This window comes from Zea mays, chromosome 7, assembly GCF_902167145.1.
Source record: "Zea mays cultivar B73 chromosome 7, Zm-B73-REFERENCE-NAM-5.0, whole genome shotgun sequence".
NCBI lineage: Eukaryota > Viridiplantae > Streptophyta > Magnoliopsida > Poales > Poaceae > Zea > Zea mays.
This window is the reverse complement of record NC_050102.1, coordinates 82204010-82225708: the sequence shown is the minus strand read 5'-3', so window position 1 is coordinate 82225708 and position 21699 is coordinate 82204010. Positions and strand designations below refer to the sequence as shown.

At 42.7% G+C, this 21699-nt stretch overlaps 1 long non-coding RNA gene across 1 annotated transcript; it reads left to right on the top strand.

Annotated features, from left to right (window-relative positions):
* Positions 1-2446: 2446 nt before the first annotated feature.
* Positions 2447-2753, top strand: LOC118472939 (uncharacterized). The gene is made up of 3 exons (XR_004851448.1): positions 2447-2478; positions 2552-2610; positions 2695-2753. It is a non-coding gene; the product is annotated as an uncharacterized lncRNA (long non-coding RNA).
* The last annotated feature ends 18946 nt before the right edge of the window (positions 2754-21699 follow it).

Genomic DNA, 21699 nt, shown 5'->3' with positions numbered 1-21699 from the left:
TCTCTGTTTGCAATAAAACTTCCTCCCCAGAAAGTGATCTAGGCGCTGGCCGGTCCTCAACTTTACCATCAAATGAATTTGGATCAAATCTATATGGATGGTTGGGGTCCAGGAATCTACGATGTCCCATATAACAATTTTTTGTACCTTGTTTCAATCGTAGAGAACATGTATATGAGTGGCATTCAATACATGCTACTTGACCTGATGTAGTACATGCTGCAATGTACCCTAGGCCTGGATAATCAGATATGGTCCATATTATTGCAGCACGCAATTGGAAGTACTCATGCTTTGCGGAATCATAAGTCCTTACCCCTTCAACAAACATATCCAACAGATCATCAATTAGTGGCTCAAAATAAATATCTATATCACTACCAGTAGATCTACAGCCTGGAATCAACAATGAGATAATGAAATTTGTTTGCTTCATACACAACCATGGTGCAAAGTTATATGGGATGAGAATAACAGGCCAAATGCTATAGCTAACATTCATGGACCTGAACGGATTAAAACCATCTGTAGCTAAAGCAAGTCTAATGTTGCGACTGTCAGAAGCAAACACTGGGTGCTTTTGGTCAAAATCCTTCCAGAGAGGTGAATCTGCAGGATGCCTTAGTAATCCATCTTGTATAAGCTCCTCATCATGCCACCTTGTGTCACTTGTTGTCTTAGATGATACAAATAACCTCTGAAGCCTTCTTTTTATTGGAAAATAGCGAAGAACTTTGCATGGAACCTTGTGTACACGTTTTCCATTTAAACTTCTCCTTTTTGATTTCCAGCGTGACTTTTCACATGTGGGACATGCATCACAATTAGCATACTCCTTCCTAAACAAAATGCAGTCATTTTCACATGCATCAATTTTGATATACCCGAGTCCTAGACACTTAATTACTTTCTTTGCTTCATTGAAATTTTTTGGCAATGCCAAGCCATCAGGGAAAGCCTCCATTAGTAGATCTAGTAGCATATCAAAACTTTTATCTGTCCACCCTCCAAGCAATTTCAAGTGAAGAATTCTTATTAAGAAATGCAACTTTGAGAACTTCTTACACCCTGGGTATAGCTCTTGGGTATTATCTATCACTAACTGATTGATGGCTTCTAAATCTACATCAGTTTCATCTAAACCATCAGATACTTCAAAATCCCCTTTATCATCTAGACCACCAGCCATGTCTTGAACCAAATTGGCTATGTCATCTTCATCTGAATTGTTTGCAGCCTCTATATCATTATAGTCATGACTATTAATAGGCATAGAGTCTGTTTCTCCATGATAAGTCCACCTTTTGTATCCCTCTTGAAAACCATCACATATCAAGTGCGAACGAACTTCATTTTCATCTTTCCATAGAGAATTAACACATTTTCTACAAGGACATAGAATTCTATTTCCACCTATAGAATTGCTAAACGCAAACTCAATAAATCCAGCTACCCCATCTATGTAGACCTTCGTGTGCCTATAAATATTAGGTACAAAAACGATATGTTGGTCAAAGGTGATTACTACAAAATAATGGTTTATAGTACATTGTCAGAAATATACCTAGGTTCATTCATCCACCTTTTATCCATGTTGTACCTTAACAAATAATAAGATGAAATGCACCCTTCCTAGCCTCAAAGTAGAGGTGGAAAAAGGGGAATCGTTACAAGTATCAAAGATATAAGCTAAATTAATTACTTTTTCCCAGTTTAGATAGTTCTGATCAACAGAAGATGAAAAAGTTAAGGCTAGAGATTACCACTGACCAATGGCTATCGTTCAGGCGTCGTGCACCACTGAATTTATCGTCGCCGGCTGTCTGTCTGCAATACTTGCCAGCAGATTTCTCAACACAAAAGTGTTCTTCGGCTATGCTCCTTATTCCAATAGATATATGCACCCATACCAGAAAAAGAACATAAAAATATTTTCAAATTTGAACTTAAAAATATTTTCAAATAAGGATCAGATAGTTCATGAAGACACATGTGAATGTTTTCTGCACAAAAATCTCTTTAACACTTTAGTTTGTTGTGCATTCGTACTTTTGTGCCTTAGAATAATATGGATCGATTAGTCAATCAGACATCCTAATCGTCCAAGACTCTAGAAACCGACCAACCCATATAATGCGCCCATCTGCTATGGTGTTGCAGTGGACATGGCTTCAGACACTGAACCGCGGGTGGAGTAGGAATTGCAGGCCGACACACAGGCAACAGCCATACGCCCATACGTCCATGAACCTATCTTGTTAGGTCGAGATATTGTTGGTGGGACTAATGGCAGAGCCACTACTCAGACACCCTATAGGACTGCTAGGTGGCAATGTCCAACCCAATCGCGCGCAACAAAGAGCAACAGTAGCAGCACCGAGCCCAGGCCAATACGACCTCTTGATTCCAAAATCCCCAAATTCAAACATATCGAACAAGGAGATGGCAAATTCTTGCATATTCCTGTTCTTGATGGAGGTAAACTTTGATTCTTCCAGCCTAAGGTTGCCTTACTTCTATTGTGTATCTGATGTTTCTTTTCCATGAACAGATGGGCGGGTTGCTGCTTGTTTGGACGTTCTGCAACTTACCCATGCTGCAATTTCAATGGTCTCCCTTTCCATGGCTCATGCCCTCTCTTTCTTAATCCATCTTAGTAATCTTAGTCCATCTGAAATGGTTTTCCCTCTGAAGGTTGAAGGAGGTCCTGGTGCTGCAACTGATGTGGCAAACACGATAATGCAGAAATTCTGGGACTCTGCACTTGCTCTAGAGCAACCTCGAGAGGAGGATTTGATAGTCACAGGTTTAGTTAATGTTTCTTTTGTGTTCTTTTTATTTGTCTTCCCTCTCAATGCAATTCTTGCCTGAATTATTGCATTGTACAATGAATTACCTTTAGTGATGCCATCAGATGCCAGGGATGGCAGTAGTAGTATTTATCGTCCTGCTGTTGATAATTTATTTGTCTTTAAGCTTTAGGACAAGAAGGGACGCATGCATAGATTCACTTGTGGTAGGTACTGAATATGATCTTAGTCAGTTGATTGGGGCTGAATGCTTCAGCTAACAGCTTATTCGTTGAATTTCAGGCTCTGAAAGTTTAGATGAGCTGATATCTTCTGTAATCCAAAGGTTAGGCATGGTTGATGAGAAGAGAGTGATTCAACTGTTGGTAAGCTTGAATAATTTGGCATCCCATTGTTTCCATCTTGAGAAGTAGGGTAAGAATAAGATGTTCTGTGTCTGACTTCCAAATACAAGATATCACGTTTATGTCCATCAATGTTTTCAAGTCGAACGACTTGTTGGTCGTTCTGGCTGACCGATAAGGGCGATTGATCACGATTAGTCGGACTTGGGCAATTAATTGTGATTGGTCCAAACTAACTTGGACGATTAATCGTACAACTTGAAAACATTGATGTTCATGAAATTAATCATGTATCACATTCAGTATCTGTTGCTGTCAAGCACTGTTGAATTAATCTGTCAGCTTAGCTTATTTAGAATACTCTACATATTGAACAATTGTACCAGCTAAAATTTCATGTGTTGCTCTATGCAGTATGAAGATGACGAAAGCGACAAGGTGCTATTGACAACCAATTCTGATCTTACTGGTGCTGTGTTTTGTGCGAAATCATCTGGATTGAAGGTCTTTGGCTTCTCTGATGTGGACCCCCTTTTGTACGGTTATACCATATTTATCGCACTGTGGGGCTATTTAGTTTGTAACCATAGTTTCCCACAACTAACCTGATTAGAGGATATATTGCATCCCAAATTCCCAACCTCTAGATCTATTGTAATGCTTTCCTCTACCCAGACATCAAAAATATGAAATCAAAGGCACCCTCCACCCATCATCGCCACCCATGCTTCGTACCTGTCCTCCTCGCGGAAATGGAAGCGACTGCGGCGGCGTCCCTGTCCTCCTCGCGAAAATGGAAGCCGCCGGCGTCCGTGTCCTCCTCGCCTGCTCGCGGAAGAAGAAGCCGAAGAGCGGCGCGGCGGCGTCCCGGCCTATCCTCGCCTCCTCGCGGAAATGGAAGCGCCGGCGGCGGCGTCCCTGTCCTCCTCGCGCGTCGACGTCCGTGTCCTCCTCGCCTGCTCGCGGAAGAAGTCAAAGAGCGGCGCGGCGGCGTCCCGGCCTGTCCTCGCCTCCTCGCGCGCGGAAGAAGACGGCGTCCCTGTTTGGACGTTGCAAATAATCCGACAGATAGATGTAGCGTCCTCGCGGAAAAATATGAAAATATGGTAGGGTTTAACCGTGCGGCCGCGGCTATAGCTGTGCGTGTGGCTTTAATTTTTTAATTATAAGTCCCAACCCTACTGCCGACAAATAATCCGATGTACATTTTTCCCGAAAGATGTTGCGTCGCGCGTAATCATTTTTACCGACAGATAGACTGTCACAATATCTCTACTTTATTACCGACAAATGGTTTGATACCAGACCAATATAAACCCGACAGCTAGTGCGATGGTAATATATTGCGACAGACCGGCTGTCGCCAATGGTCTTTTTTTACCGACAGATGTTTGACGCTAATTTTGTGTCATGGTGTAGTGACTCTGGAGGAGTTACCTGAAGGAGCCCCCATCATGACTGGTATCTTTTCAGTTTTTAATCAACCTGCATTAATTCTGTTTGATTCTGGTGCATCTCATAGCTTCATTAGCCAGAAGTTCAATGCTAAATGTCAACTGCCTTTCTATCATACAAAAGGGTCTTTCATGATAACAACGCTTGGGTGAAAAATTGCAACAAACCAATTAAATCGAAGTGTGCTTATCTCACTGGGAAGTAAGATTTTCAAAACCACACTCCTGATTTTGGGATTAGAGGGTATGGACATCATTCTCGGAGCTGACTGGATGACTCAACACCGAGTGGTGTTGGATGTAGCTGCCAGAGCTCTGGAAATCCGTTCTCCAACCTTCAGAGACCTTGCATTGTATCTACCCAGCCAAGACTCTACTTGATCATGTGCTTTTGCTATGATAGAGTTACCCTTGAAGAAGATTCTAGTGGTCTATGAGTATGCAGATGTTTTTCCTGATGAATTGCCAGGAATGCCACCATACCGGGATATTGAATTCACCATCGAGTTGCAACCGGGAACGACACCTATTTCCAAGAGGCCTTACCGCATGCCACCCGCTGAATTAGCAGAATTGAAGAAACAATTGCAAGAATTGTTGGACAAGGGTTTCATCGCACCAAGTACTTCGCCTTGGGGATGTCCAGCCTTGTTTGTGAAGAAGAAAGATGAAAGCTTAAGGCTATGCATAGATTACTGCCCACTCAACGCGGTGACTATCAAGAACAAGTATCCTTTGCCGCGTATTGATGTTCTTTTCGATCAATTGGTCGGAGCCAAAGTGTTTTCCAAAATAGACCTTCGCTCCGGCTATCATCAGATCAAGATACGAGCAAGTGATATCCCGAAGACTGCCTTCTCAACCAGATATGGGTTGTATGAGTATTTGGTGATGTCATTTGGGCTGACTAATGCGCCAGCATACTTCATGTATCTGATGAATTATGTCTTCATGCCTGAACTGGACAAGTTTGTGGTGGTTTTCATCGATGATATATTGGTGTACTCAAAAAACGAAGAAGAGCATGCCGATCATCTGCATGTATTGCTCCAACGTCTGCGAGAGCACCGTCTTTATGCCAAACTGTCCAAATGTGATTTTTGGCTAAAGGAAATCAAATTCTTGGGTCACACTATCTCTCAAGCTGGCATAGCTATTGATCCAGATAAAGTGCAAGAAGTGATGAACTGGAAGCCGCCAACAACTGTCCATCAGATTCGAAGTTTTCTGGGATTGGCTAGTTATTATCGAAGATTCATCCCAGACTTCTCTCAAATTGCGAAGCCCATGACTAAATTGTTGAAGAAGGGAGCCAAGTTTGACTGGGGTCAGAAGTGCGAAGATGCTTTCCACACCTTGAGGCAGCATCTGACCACAGCACCAGTGTTAGCGCAACCCGACAACGGCAAACCATTTGATGTATATTGTGATGCCTCTGGCACTAGACTGGGTTGTGTTTTGATGCAAGACAACCGAGTCATTGCCTACGCATCCAGGGCACTCAGGCCTCACGAGCAAAATTATCCCACTCATGACATGGAATTAGCAGTCGTGGTTCATGCATTGAAGATGTGGAGACACTATTTGATGGGGACCCACTTCAACATCTTCACAGATCATAAGAGCCTCAAGTATATCTTTACTCAGGCTGATCTTAACATGAGGCAGAGAAGATGGCTAGAGCTGATCAAGGACTACGACTTGGAGGTACACTACCACCCGGGGAAAGCCAATGTGGTAGCTGATGCCTTGAGTCGGAAGTCGCAATGCAACTGTGTTATGATGGATTCTCGCATCAACACCCTGTGTGACGAGTTGAGAAAAATGAAGATTGAAGTTATACCTTATTGTGCTTTGTCTCACATTTCCATTGAGCCAACTTTGCGAGACCAGATAATTATGGCCCAACTCAGTGACAAGGGAGTGCAAATCATTAAGGAGAACCTCCATCAGAAGACAGAAAAGTATAAGTGTTTCCGCCAATATGGGAAGGATATATTGTGGTTTGGAAGCAGATTGGTGGTTCCTAAAAATAAGGATCTCAAGAAGAAATCTTGGATGAGACTCATCTCTCCAAATTCTCCATGCATCTGGGAAGCACCAAGATGTACCATGATCTGAAGCCCTTGTAATGGTGGACTAGAATGAAGAGGGAAATAGCTCAGCATGTATCAGAATGTGACACATGCTAGAGGATAAAGGCAAGCCACTTGAAATCAGTTGGTGCCTTGCAGCCCCTATCAATACCTTCATGGAAATGGGATGACATCAGCATGGATTTTATTATGGGTCTGCCCAACACCTCTCGACATCATGATTCAATTTGGGTCATCGTGGACCGATTGACAAAAGTGGCACATTTTCTTCCAGTGCACACCACCGATAAGGCTCAGAAGTATGCAGAACTGTATATTGACCGAATCGTGTGTTTGCACGGATTACCCCGGACCATTGTCTCTGACCAAGGAGCCCAATTCGTTGCTAGATTTTGAGAACAATTGCAAAAGTCTTTGGGAACCAAGCTAATAAGGAGTTCAGCTTACCACCCACAAACTGATGGTCAGACCGAAAGGGTCAATCAAATTCTTGAAGATATGCTAAGGGCTTATACGATCAATTGCGTCAAGAACTGGGATAAGTACCTCTCTTTGGCAGAGTTTGCTTATAACAACAGTTATCAATCCAGCCTAAGGATGGCACCTTTCAAAGCCCTATATGGAAGAAGGTGTCGAACACCCCTCAATTGGTCTCAGCCTTGAGAAAGAGAAATTTTTGGACCTGACTTAGTGACTGAAGCCGAAAAGAAAGTCAAACTAATCAGGAAAAATCTAGAAGCTGCTCAGGCCAGGCAGAAGAGTTACCATGATAAGAGAAGAAAACCCCTCCAGTTTGAAGTGGGAGATTTCGTATATCTGAAAGTATCACCCACCAAAGGAGTGCAAAGGTTTGGGATCAAAGGCAAGTTAGCCCCTCGCTACATTGGACCTTATGAGATCGTGGAAGCATATGGACCCGTGGCATACAAATTTAAGTTACCTCCAAAAATGTCCGCCATCCACAATGTATTCCATGTATCCCAACTGAAGAAATGTGTTCGATTACCGACCGAGATCGTAGCAGAACCAGAAGTGGATATAGAGCCAGATCTATCATACCAAGAGTACCGTTCCAAGGATCTGGATTGCAAAGAAAGATCAACTCGGGCTAAATCGATCAAAATGTATAAGATCCAATGGAGTAATCAATCAGAGAAAGAGGCTACTTGGGAGACTGAGGAATTTCTATGTTCGAACTTCCCCGATTGTCTACCTAAGTGAATTGGTACGTAACCATGCCCAACCCCTCCCCCTGCCCTTTGAGTCTAAATATAATAAAAATGACCTTAACATAAAATGAGTTAGTTGTAAGACTAAAACTAAGAGGACTTCCTTCTGAAGTTGCAAAGAAGATGACATTCGAAGAGCAGTTTACTAAGAAGAACCTTAATGAACAAACCACCAAATTCAAGCAAGCCTTAACCTTCACTTCACCCCGAAGGACTCCAACCCGAATCTCGGGACGACATTCCTTTAAGGGGAGAAGGCTGTAACACCCCAGTAATTCCTAGAGTTCTTCTTAGTGCTAACTCAAGAACCATTATTTCATGTGAATCAAATTGAGCAAAAGACACCAAAAACTTGAGAAGCAAAAATTCAACTAATTCTGTTGTCCTAAGACTCATGCCTAAATCATATCATGCATCCAAAATGGGAAAAATGTTTAAACCCTAGAACAACCCTAATTAGGTCATTTAAGTAGAAAGGAAGAAATTGGTAAAAAGACCATGAAAAACATGGAATCATGGCTTAGGCCAATTATAAAAGTTGAAATACACTAATTAAGCTACAATAATTGTTATAAAGGTTTGGCCAAAATAATTGATTAAAATCCCCAAAAAGGCCATCCAAGTGGAAGCTCTCTAGGGAAAATCTGAAATTCAGATTGCTGAATTTCAGGCCTCACCTAGAACTTGAGCACGTTCACCTTGATCCCTAGCTCAAATCCTTAAGTCCCCATTGACAAAATTGTTCTAAACTAACCCCTCTGCAACATGTGTGAAGATGGCATCGAAATTCGTGCCCTAGACACATCAAATCTGTGATTTCCTCTCATAGTTCAGAAGTGAGACAAACCAAACTTCATCACTCCATATCTTTGGCTCCAGTCAGCAAAACCCATAAGCCTCCACACACAAACGATAAAGGATTGTCAGGGGAAGAGATCTCTCAATGGGATCATGGCCATAATTATGAAGATTTGGAGCCAATCCGTGCTTGAACTTGACCACTCTATGTGTAGCCTCGTGCTCGACGTCGTGCCCAGGCGCCAGAGCGCGCACTGGCGCTCGCCCACACACACCCCGAGCGCGTGTCAGAGCCACCCCTCGGCCGCGCTCGCCCACGCCTTTAAGACCACCCCCAGACGCACCTCACCTCACTCCGCACTCACCTTCGCTGACCAGACACCGTCCTTAGCTCCGGCGAGCTCTGCGCCACCCGCCCGAGCCACCCGAGCGCAGGCCACCGTGGCCAGCCATTTCCAGAGACCCTCAGCCTCAACCGAGCCCTTGGACAGCTTCCCTGAGGAGCCGCGAAGTTTCTCCAAGCAAGGATCGAAGCCCTTCCTCACCGGAACAACAAGATCACCGTCGCCGGACTTCGGCCGCCCGCCACCGCGTGTAGGCCGAGCTATCCGGTGAGCCATTCTCCAATTCCTCGCGCCTATGCCTTCCCTAGCACTTAGTGAAGCTCACTGACCGATTTAATTGAACCCTACCGCCCTAGATAGGCTGGAGCCCTCGCCGCTGATGAGCTCCCACGCCTGCGCACGTGGACCGGCCTACTCCGACTATCCCCGGAGACGATCCGCACATCGGCGTGATCGTCACGACCACCCCTACGCCCTCGACCACCTCACCGAAGCAATCTCACCACCGGTAAGCCCCTCCGCCCTTTTCTCCGCCGCGGGTACTGTTTAATTGGGAGAAGGACCTCGGGTTAGGTTTAGCAAAACCGCAGGGGGTTTTCTAAACTGTCAGTGGCACATTTGAATAGTGACCCGAGGACTAGTTTGTAATGGAATTTGAAAACAATAGCCAGGGACCCCAATGCAAAGTTAGTTTCCATTTAACTATTTCTTATTATTCTTTTTAATGAACAGAGAACTTAGGAAATTCATAACTTGAAGAATACTTATCCAAAATTAGTCAAACCAATTTTGCTGGATTCAAAATAATATGAACCATCAAACAAAAATATTGAACCCCATGTTCTCTATATTAATTTTTAGAGTTTTCAATTAAATAGTGAAACTGCCCAAACCTTATTAATATAAAGAAAAATACATATGCTTTTGTGCTAGGCTTAAGAAATTTTGTAGAGATACATACCCAACTTAGGCACTGTTCAAAAATACTGAGCACCCCAGTATATAAGATTAACTCAAGTTTTGCTATTAAAAACTATATCTATCCAAAACTTAGAAAATTAAGAAAGGTAATGGAAAATAATAAACAGAGAAGGAGCATATTTTTGCTAGTATACTTAAGTGATGAGGAACCTAGGAAAAATACAGAGAACCCTAGTCCAAAGCTAATCCAGGGTTAAATATTTATTAGGCACTAAGAAACCAAGGAAAACCATGATTAAAAATGCAAGGACCACTGTAAAAAGGGTAGAGAAAATTTAGTAGACTCCTAACTACTAGAACACCACTACAAAAAATAATAAACACCCCAACCCCTCACAATAAGTCAGCTAAACAATTCAAATATGGTTTTGGCCCAGGTTCTAATTAAATCATAAGAAAGTCTAGAATTGTGCAACAGTAGGCAAATAAATTTTTAATCAACTATTGATGAAGTAGACCACCAGAGAAAAATACAAAATCTATTCAAAAATATAACATAACACCCATTACTCCCTACCCTATGAAAAAGGCCATATAATCCAAGAATTTCTACCCCCTCTTCCCTTAAGCAAAAAGTTGCCAAATTCTAGAATGATTGCTCTTGCATAAAGAAGAAGATAGGAAAAATTAGAAATCTATTGTTTGACATTTTTCAAGTATAGTGGTAGTAGAAAGCACCCCCTTTGGCCAAAAACTTTAGGAAATCACAGTAAAATAACCAATACGTATTAGTGGCTAAAATTTGGTACAAAGTCATGTTATTACACCTAAATGCCAGCAAAAATAAGCCTTAGGGAATAATTCACTGTTAGAGGAGAGTTGTAGTTCAAAGCACCCCCTCTGCCCTAAGATTTGATAATTTTGTACAGAGAGAACCCTTACCTTTTTAAGCCCCAATTTTTGCGACAGAGAGTTATACACTAGTGAGAAGCTACTATAATTGTTACAGAATTTTTAGAAATTTATAAAACTAGATTGTAGTTCAAACCCACCTTAAAACATAAGAGAAAAGGGAAAGAAGAGAGAAATTGGGAAGAATAATGAATCTCACCCTAATGAATTCAGCTAGGAAGTATAATAAACTTTCACTAAAAACATAAAAAGGAAATTAGTGGAACACTAAAATAATTTGACCATTTAACCTAACCAAACTTGACCTAAATGGCTAAGTGTATCGCCAAAATTTCCAGTAGTAAGGTTAAGCTTTACCTTATTAATTTAATCATTCACCATCCAATTATAATTGCTAAATTGCATATCATGCCATACATATATCTTAGTCATTGCATTCATTAGATTGCAACCTCGCTAACGGAGAGTACGTGCTCATTCCCGAGCAAGGAGCTGTCCAAAAGGAAGATCAGGAGCTAGCTCCTGAGCCTGGCACAGAAGATCTCCCCGCAACCCAGCATTTGAAGGCAAGCCCCGGTTTTATGCATAACCAGTTTATACATGCTACTTTACTACACTTAATGTTTGTAGGCTTGTAATGTGCACTTAAGTGTAGGAGTTGCTTGAAACCGTAAGTTGCATGAACTCAAGATTCCTTTTTGAGATGGATACTAGTATGCTAGATCGAGGAGCTACTTTGCTAATTAGGATCTCAGTAGAAGTCGAGTGATTTTTCTAGCACTCGCGCAAGGTCAGGAATTGATTGTATTCATCTTGATAATGGGATCTATGATGGTCTATGGACTTGGATCCAGGATGGATGCCTTGTCCATGAGACGGGAAAAAAAGGAACTAAGGATTAATGTGTGCATACCTGAGTCAAGCGTTTGAACGTACTAAACACATGTCGGAAAATATGGTAACCGGTAAACCTAGTACCTGAGTGAAGCCGAGCGCGGACTTTCCCCTCACTTGTCCTGAGACTTGGTCTCCCATGCTAGCTATGGTGGGTACAAGTGCGGTCACTGCACGGCGGCAGCCGGGATCAGTGGAGCATTGTATGTCAAGGTGGTGAGCCCTGGCCGCGAACGGGGAATCGATGGGGACGGTTGATATGTGTGGGGAATGAGTGCCCCTACATGTCGTGTGTTTAGGTTTACCTTGCAAGCTTTAAAAACTCGATTCGAATCGTCTACTTCTCGCAGCTAATGAGACTGCTTGACCCCTTGTACTGCATTGAGTAAAAAGTGAAATGAGGTTCATTTGAGATAATATGTTGATTGTACTAAATGATTACTACCATGTATGCTTTAGAAGAAGCAAACTTAGCTAAAGTTAACAATACTAGAATTGGAAAAAGCTAAATTTTATTTTTAGACTCAGCTAGTGCTTTTGGCAAACCAAACCCATCAGCCAAACAGCTGCATGGTCTAGAGGTAGAGGAGTAGATTCCTCACACCGCGTAAGTCTAGCTGAGTATTAGTATACTCAGCCTTTCTTGTGGCACCATTTTCGTAGGTTGCTCCAGGATATGGTTGATGGTGTGACTTGGCCTACCACCCTTGTTGGGGACTTGTTCTCAAGTGCTATGAGTTAAGAACAAGACAACACAAAAAATATTAAATGTTAATGCCCTTCGTCCTTCAAAACATTATTTCCCTTAGGATATAATGATCTTCAGACGAAGGTCATGAAGGACATACCTTCATCATCGCAGTATATATATTAATAAAAGAAGAAGCATATGAAATGTAAGAGATAACATGAGCAATTATATAACATTAACAACTCGTCTTTATTTTATTATCATGGAAAAATAGAAATACAATTGAATTACATATGTACCTTCGGCTTGACAGAAGGTAAAAAAGTACAAGCGTGACGCACGAGCAAATACAAGTCAGCGTGAACAGTACAGGGGTACTATTCATCTATTTATAGGCGCGGGACACAACCCGTGTAAAATTACACCCATGCCCTTTACATTTGCTAATAACTTTAAGGTAATCCACCAAGGTCTAAATAGCCTTTTCCCTTTTAAGTCGGTTCCCTTTTCTGCCGTTATGTCGAAGCTCCCTTGCACGTCACTTCGGCGATGCGTCAACCTTTGTATTGTTCATGCTTTTTACACTACGTGGTTCTGATCCAAGTCCGAAGGCACCTGTTCATATATTACACTCGGGAAACATTGTTAAATCATGTTTTTGAGGACCTTCGGAAGACGAAGGCCCCCAACAACCCTGCCACCGGGTTAGATGGTCGACTGGGGTGCTGCTCCAGCAGGAGAGGAGCAGGAGGAGTAGTGGGCTAGGCCATGCCCTATTCCTCATCATTTGACGTTATCGACTATTCGTTGCAATTTAAACTATGAACTTGTTTCAGTTTACTTGAAAAACTCTGATTCATGTAATAACTCCAGTACTTTAATTCGAGGTTTCCTGTTTTATTGTATTTTCTCTATGACTCACCATCGAGTGAGTTAGTGGTATTTGATCCTGGATAAGTGGCTTTATCAGACCAGATCTGAGGGACTGACGGGTTATTCCGATTTAAGTGTGTTGCGACCTCTAAGGCGTGACTCGGGCACTTAAGCGGGAATAATTCGGGCGGTTCTGCCACACGTCAGAAGCTCCGTTCTCCGCTGGTGGATGGATTGGCGGTTGTGGATTCTGCGGGCGCTAGTGCACCCACCTCCCCGCCATTCCTATTGATTACCCGGGCGTTGACCTCTTATCATGCACTCGCCGCACGGGGTGCTGGGGCCCACCTGTCAGCTTGTCACACCGTCAATTGCGGAGGTGGGCGAACTGGCCACGCGATTTCATCGCGCTTGCGGTGATTGTTGCGCCAACAGGCGAAAGCCGTAGATAAAGCCTTGCAGCACCTCCCCGACTGCGAGTCTTGAAACACCACATCCTCCTCGGACCAGCCGTCCCTCTCCTTCACCACGAAAACCACACCAAAAAGTGACTCCATTGTCCGCCGCCGTGGATGTGCCTGCACCGACGATTGAAGGCCAGCGTGTTGTCGAGATCATTCATCGGCGCGCGTGGGTCGCTGGCGTGAAGTATTGAACTTGGTGGCCCGTCCAATCGTCCGGGATTTCTCGCCGTCGTCGGTGATCCGCCGCGCCCCGCGGACGCCTTTGCTCGGTACTTAATCCCCAATAATAAGTCTACCTTCGTTCATATTATATCCTCCGCACTATGTAGCTAGGTAGAATTTAGAAAACGGGCGCCGCTGTGCGGGGATTGACTCCGCCGGACATGGCCACCGCCGTGCGGGGGTAACACCACCGACCGGAGTCCGGGTGGGGGAGTGTCGATCACACGGCTGTTAGATCCTTAATCTACGACTGTGATCATATCAAGGGATAACTCTTTGTTGTTTTAAATCCAAATCGTCGATACGCGATCATGCGGTCCAGAGAGAGTTGGAGTTATGGGCGATCGTCGACCGTAGATCTTAAATCACACGGCTGCTGTGGAATACCAGTTCGGAGGACTGGGCGATCTAATCGTGGCGATCGGATCCTGATCGGGCGGCCAGAATCTCACGATACCCCTTCGCAAACGTACTTTCCCATATGAGCCCCTGGACTATTTAAAAATAAACCTGCCATCATGTGTGACTGTGCAGTCTTGGATTTCTTGCGCAGAAGCCCCTAGATTTCTCTTTTTTTGGGCGCACAGTCCAAGGAACAGAGAAATTAGACAAATAAATATAGAAAATGTTTTTTAATGTAAAAATAGTTACTAGAACTTGTTTAATTTCTAGAAAATTTATATTAAGTCCAAATTTATCCATTCTAGTTCCTATAATTTTGTAAATATATTGTTTACCACTTAGTGTCACTGCTTTAACATGAAAGCCACATTAAAATTGACCACTAAATTAATTTTGTACCAAACACATAAAACCTTCGGAAAATCATAACTTAAAATCTGAAACTCTAAATTTAGTGATTCTTTTTCCTACTAACTCGTTTTAATGTGTAGATTATTATTATATATTTTGTATACATGTTTGGTGTGATGTTAATTTCTCCCTTGTACCATGCTTGTTTGTATTGTGCCGAGTAGAAGAGCCAGTGGCGAAGGATTCCGGTGTTCAGCAGGTAGAAGTTGCTGAGCAGGAGCTCATTGAAGGCAAGTTGTGCCCTTGACCACTTTTATTACCCAACAATGTTCTTTATAATCATTTATTCATGCAAAGGTTTAATTTTGATGGGACCCAATAAGTCGCCCTAGTCTAGTTATCTTTTCACCTTGTTTACCCCTGAATTTTCAGATAGTCATTGCTATTGCTATACATGGTTTTGGGATTAATATTACATTATGATTATGTTCCAATTATTTATTATTGTTTTATTACTGTTCATGATAAGACTATTATTTTAATTGGAACATGGAGCTTAACTTGTGAAACACGTGCCACCACAAGGGTGCAATGGGACGCCCTTGCCTGACTAACTAGGAAAGCTAGTGGAGGACTACCTTACCCGATAGGGGCAAGGGCAGTAGGGGAGTAGGCATGTAGGGAGGTTCCCGGGTTGATTTTGCTGCGATGGCGGTTAGACGGGGGATTCCTGCATTGCTCTTCCTAGAAACTATAGCAGGTTTTCTGAAGCTAGTGGAACTTTGTAAAGGCCTCGTAGTGTTACCCTGCCTCGCTTCCTTGGTAGAGGTGTATGGGGCCCGTACAACCCCGTGGCAGATGAGTAACATGACTTGTGGGTACAGGGTACAACCTCTGCATAGTGTAAAACTGGTATACTAGCCATGCTCGCGGTCATGAGCAGCTCAGGACTCTCGCATGGTTAAATTATGGAATTAAATTCAATTTGTCATTTGCATTGCATCGGATTTATTATTAATTTTGTTCTATTTTTATTTTGGTATGGTATTTACTTACATCTAGTAATTACTAATAAAATTTGATCAACTTATTAAAAGCAATGCTCAGCTTTAACCTCTATTGTTGATCAGCCTTACACTTCACATGAACTCCCACCTTTGGTGAGTTTATGCACATTATTCCCCACAACTTGTTGAGCTATGATCTTTTGTGAGCTCACACTTGCGATATATAACCCCCCCCCCATAGGAGAAGAACATGTGGTCCAGGAGGAGCCATACAATGAGGAATACGAGTTGATCTAGATGGCGTCTCCCAGTCAGCTTTATGGCGCCATGGATGGACATTTAGTTCGCTTTATATTTATCCTTTATTTTTGTAAGACTTCCGCTATGTAATAATGACATTATAATATTTGCGACATTTATCTCTAAACACTTTGTCATTATATGTGTTGTTCTTCTTTGGCGCACATATGAGACGCACTCGTCTTTATCCCTTAAATTCGGGTGTGACAGAAGTGGTATCAAAAGAAATGTTGATTGTAGGACGAACTAGATAGAACTAGACAAAACGCTTACCTACTTACCTTACTCCGAATCTTTCTATACTTATCTTGATCCTGTCTCGCCTTCTACTATTCTACTATGATTACTCTTACCATTTCTATTCTAAGACAAGGAGGATTTCGCACATTGGAATCCTACATTTATGACCCCTTTTAAAGAGATAGGAGACCTAAGACAAAATAAAAAATTATTTTCTCAACTTAAAATGTTGGTTGATTGTTCTGATGATAAATGTCTGATTTGCTTCTTTGATTGATTGAAATAGTATAGTCGGACATCTTAGCATGTACCGCCATAAGATAATGGATTAGCTTTAGTAGGTGACACATTAACCCTCAAAGGAACATGTCTCGTATTTACTCGTCCTTGTCTGCAATTCTTTCTTACCATGTGTTTCTAACTCAGATGGTCAATACCAGGAAGGGAGGTGGAATTGATTTACCTGCCAACCCATTCAACCAGAGAGTGCTTAGGCAATAAGAAGAAGAAATGGATCATCCGAATCCTCCGTTAGGTGGGACTGATCCGGTGGTTGCAGCTTAGATGCAGATGCTGCAACAAATGACGAATACGATGCAAGATATGCAGGCGCAGATGCGACAGGAGCGTCAAGAGATGCGCCAACAAAGGCAGGAGATGAGGGAGGAGATGCGTCAAGAAAGAATGGTGCGACAGCAACAAGCACCATTGCCTCCACCACCACCACCAGTTCCACCCCGGGACAAGCACCAGGAGTTAATGAGCCACAAGCCACCGAAGTTCACTAGCTCTCCAGATCCTCTGCACGCTGATGATTGGCTAAAGTCAATGGAGAAGATGCTGATTATTGCACAGTGCTTTGACCAGGAGAAGGTTCTTTATGCTTCTGGTCGTCTTACTGGTCCTACTGCTGATTCGTGGGATTCTTACACCACTGCCCATGACGCTGCTGATACTATCACTTGGGCAGAATTTGGTACTCAGTTCAGAAACTATCACATTCCTGTTGAACTGATGAAGACAAAGGAGTGTTGGGGGCCTTCCTCTTCTGAAGATCCACAAAAATGTGACTAACCATATGTTTTCAGTATGACATAGACTATTACAGGAAGCTTCGGCTTTGAGATGAAGGCGTGTGATATGAGGATACAGCCCAAAGGCAACATGGATGGACGCCGAAGCTATGCCTAAAGGAGCTTCGGCTTGGTATGATAGCGAAGATGAAGGACGAAACCGACCTAAGGGGGAAAAGACTACTTAGTCCTTGATAACTCGCATTATGATTTAAAGTAGACATCAAGGACATGAATGTAATTTTGTCCAGACTGCGTCCCGTGCCTATAAATAGATGAATAGTAACATCGTACTATTCACGCTGGATTGTAATCGCTCTTGCTTCACTCTCGCATCTTCACCTTCTGGCAAGCCAAAGGTATCATTGTAATATAAATTTTGTTGATGTTTATCCATGTTTATGATATAAGAATATAAATAACTTACTGATTCATAACCATTAATTATATTCTTTTGTATTCCATGTACCCTTATTTATATTCGTTCACTGAGATGATGAAGGTATGCCCTTCATGACCTTCGTCTGGAGATCATTATATCCAAAAGGAGATAATGCTTCAAAGGACGAAGGTCTCTAATTATTAAAAATTGTGTTGTCTTGTTCTTGATGTATAGCATTTGAGAACAAGGACCAACAAGGAGTTACTGTCGCTGAAGCAGGGCACCATGTCAGTTAGCGAGTACCGCGACAGATTTATTCAACTATCAAGATATGCATCGGATGAAGTGGCTCAGGATGAGAGGAAGCAGGAACACTTCATTGAAGGACTTAATGGACCACTGCAGTATACACTAGTGGCTCATTCCTTTCTATCATTCCAGAGGCTGATTGACAAGGCCCTAGCTATTGAACACAAGCGTGTTCAGCTGGGGGATAAGAAGAGGAAGGCGATCACCCAGGGTCAGAGGAGCAGTAGCATTCGTCCTCGCTATGTTCCACCCTAGGGTACACCGGCTCGTATTGGAGGAGGTCAGCGCCCAGCTCAGTTTGCACCACAGGGGACTCCACATACTCCACAGACTCGTCAGGCTGCCCCCACTGGCACCCCGGCGAGGTTCTCGGGACAGAGTGCAGGCACCACATGCTACAAGTACGGTAAGACTGGACATTATGCTAATGTATGCCCACAAAGTATTGCTAGTACCCCCGTCCAGAACAAGCAACAGACTCAAGGATCTGGTAAAGGATTCAGCATTGCCAGGGTTAATCAAGTCAATGGTGAGGCTATCGCTGATGGAGCTAACATCGCAATTGGTATGTTTTATATTAATGCAATTCCTACGGCAATATTATTTGATTCTGGTGCTACACGTTCATTTATTTCTGCTCGATATACCAACACAAATGAATTACCACTTCAAACTATGAAAACACCAATGGTAGTAATTACACCCAAAGGGCCGATTGAAACAAACTATATGACACAGATTAACATTGACAATTATGGGAAGAGAATTCTAGGCTACCCCTATAGTATTAGAAGAAAGCAGTATAAACCTGATTCTTGGTATGTCTTGGTTAAGAAAAGCAAAGGCAATTATACACTGTGCTAGGGGAACTGTAGAACTCACCAGCTCTAAAGGAGAAAGATTTGAATTTGAGATCACCGTAACTGCCTCAACCAAACCCGCCGTATTTCTAGTAGACGGGAAGTTTGTAGGCAACAACATCCGTGTGGTTAGAGATTTCCCCGATGTCTTTCCAGAGGAGTTACCCGGGATGCCACTAGATAGGGAGGTTGAGTTTGTCATTGATCTCTTACCTGGAACTGCTCCTATTTCAAAAAGGCCATACATGATGTCCGTAGAAGAACCAAAAGAACTTAAGAAACAGTTAACGGAGTTACAGGAGGCTGGGTACATTTGTCCGAGTTCCTCACCTTGGGGAGCACCGGTTCTGTTTGTACATAAGGATGGTTCGCAAAGGATGTGTGTGGATTATAGATCTCTTAATGATGTTACTATTAAGAACAAGTATCCTTTACCCTGCATTGAAGATTTATTTGATCAAATGAGAGGCACCAGGGTGTTTTCCAAGATTGATCTCCGATCGGGTTACCATCAAATGAAGATTAGGCATCTGATATTCCCAAGATGGCTTTCTCTACCCGGTATGGTTTATATGAATTTACAGTCATGTCGTTTGGACTAACTAATGCACCAGCCTATTTTATGAATCTGATAAATAAGGTGTTCATGGAGTACCTTGACAAATTCGTCGTGGTATTCATTGACGACATTCTCGTCTATTCCAAGAATGATAGCGATCATGAGGAACATCTACAGATGGTGCTACAGAAGCTACTGGATAATCGACTCTATGCCAAATTCAACAAGTGCGATTTCTGGATTGACAAAGTGCCATTCCTTGGACACATAATCTCTAATGGTGGAATATCAGTGGATCCTGCAAAACTCAGGGAGATAGTGGCGTGGAGCATACCCAGCACAGTTACTGAGTGTTGGGGACTTGTTCTCAAATGCTATGAATTAAGAACAAGGCAACATAAAATGTTAAATATTAATGCCCTTCGTCCGCTGAAGCATTATCTCCCCAAGGGTTTAATGAGCTTCAGACGAAGGCCATGAGCAAAATACCACGAAGGTCACACCTTAGTGGTCAGACTTGTAAAACAATACGAAATAAAATATAAAAATGAAACATTATAGAGAGATATGCTAAGAATAAGTAACATTACTCACATATTTTATTATATGAATATACAAATATTAAAACATAATATTTAGGCACATTTATACCTTCGCCTTGGCGGAAAGCAATAATCCAAGCGCGACGTGTCAGTGATTACAAGATCTCGTGAATAGTACAGGGGTATTGTTCACCTAATTATAGGCACAGGGCGCAGCCTATGTATAATTACATTTATGCCCTTTACAAGCTACTACAATAATGACACAGAATATCGTGGGTCTTTAAGTCATTTCATCTTTAAGTCGGTTCACCCCTTCGTCTTGAGACATGTCACTGTGTCGAAGCTTTATAGGCGATAGCTTTGACACTGCTTTGGAGAGGATCTGCCGAAGGTGTTTCTTTCTTTAGGATCTTTGGCTATGAAGCATACCCCCAACAGTAGCCCCTTCGCGGTGCTAGATTGTTTTTCATAACGAGCTTGATCCGTGAAAAACCTTCTAGGCTTCGGGATGCCAAAGATCCAAAAAACACCTTCCCTGAGCTCGTTGGCGAGAAACGATTAAAATAATCGCCGCGCGCGCGACCCATCTTGCACCAATTACGCGCTCGCCGGTGATTCACCTTCTCGAACTATGTGGCCCACCGTTCAGTGAGTGTGGGTGACTGTTTGTTCGGTGCTGGAGACCCTGCCGATTTACCTTCCCACCTGCAGCACTATATAAACAGACGGGTAGGTGTGAAGTTACCACAGCATTCATTGCTATTGTACTGTTTTGCTGCCAAATTTTTAGTCATAGCCAAAACTTGATCATCGTGCTCAGACGAAACCTCGCTTGTGAATCTGCTTCGGCACAAGAGTAAGAGCTTCGGAAAAGACAAAAAAGCCAACACCAAAAATTTCAAGTCATAATCAAATGGCCAGAGTTCGCTCTACTGCAAGGGTCGATCGTGATGGAGATGAGACCGAAGCTGCTGAGACTGTTCCTATTTCGGAGGCAATGAAGCGATCTGGGTTGGTAACACCGGAAGACGTCCCTACTACTGAAGCAGAGCAAGCTGGTATTGAAGAGACCGATTCTGAAGATGATTACAGCAGCGCAGTGCCGAGCAAGCCTAGCCACCTGGACTTCGGAAAGTCCACCATCTCCGAAGCTGATTTTCCTAAGATGGTGAATTTGGGCTATTTCAGCGAAGATAAGAAAGAGTTGATTCGCTTCTGTAGAGAGGAAGCTACTCCGAAGCCAGAAAAAGATGAAATAATAGTTTTCAAGAGTTTTCTCAAAGCTGGTTTATGATTCCCTTTAAATAAGATGATTACCGATGTGCTAAAGAAGTTTGGGATCCACTTTCATCAACTAACTCCTAACGCTATCGTTAGGCTTAGTGTTTATTTTTGGGCTCTCCAAAGCCAGGGGGTGGAACCGTTTGCCGAAGGTTTCTGCCGGGTGCACGAGCTACATTACCAAACCAAGGCCAGAAAGGATGGATTACATGAAAATTTTGGTTGTTACAACTTTGCTTACCGGAAGACTACAAAATTTCCTTTGATCAGCTACCGAAGCAAGTGGCCGGCAGGCTGGAAATCGGAATGGTTCTACGTCAAAATTGACGATGACAAGG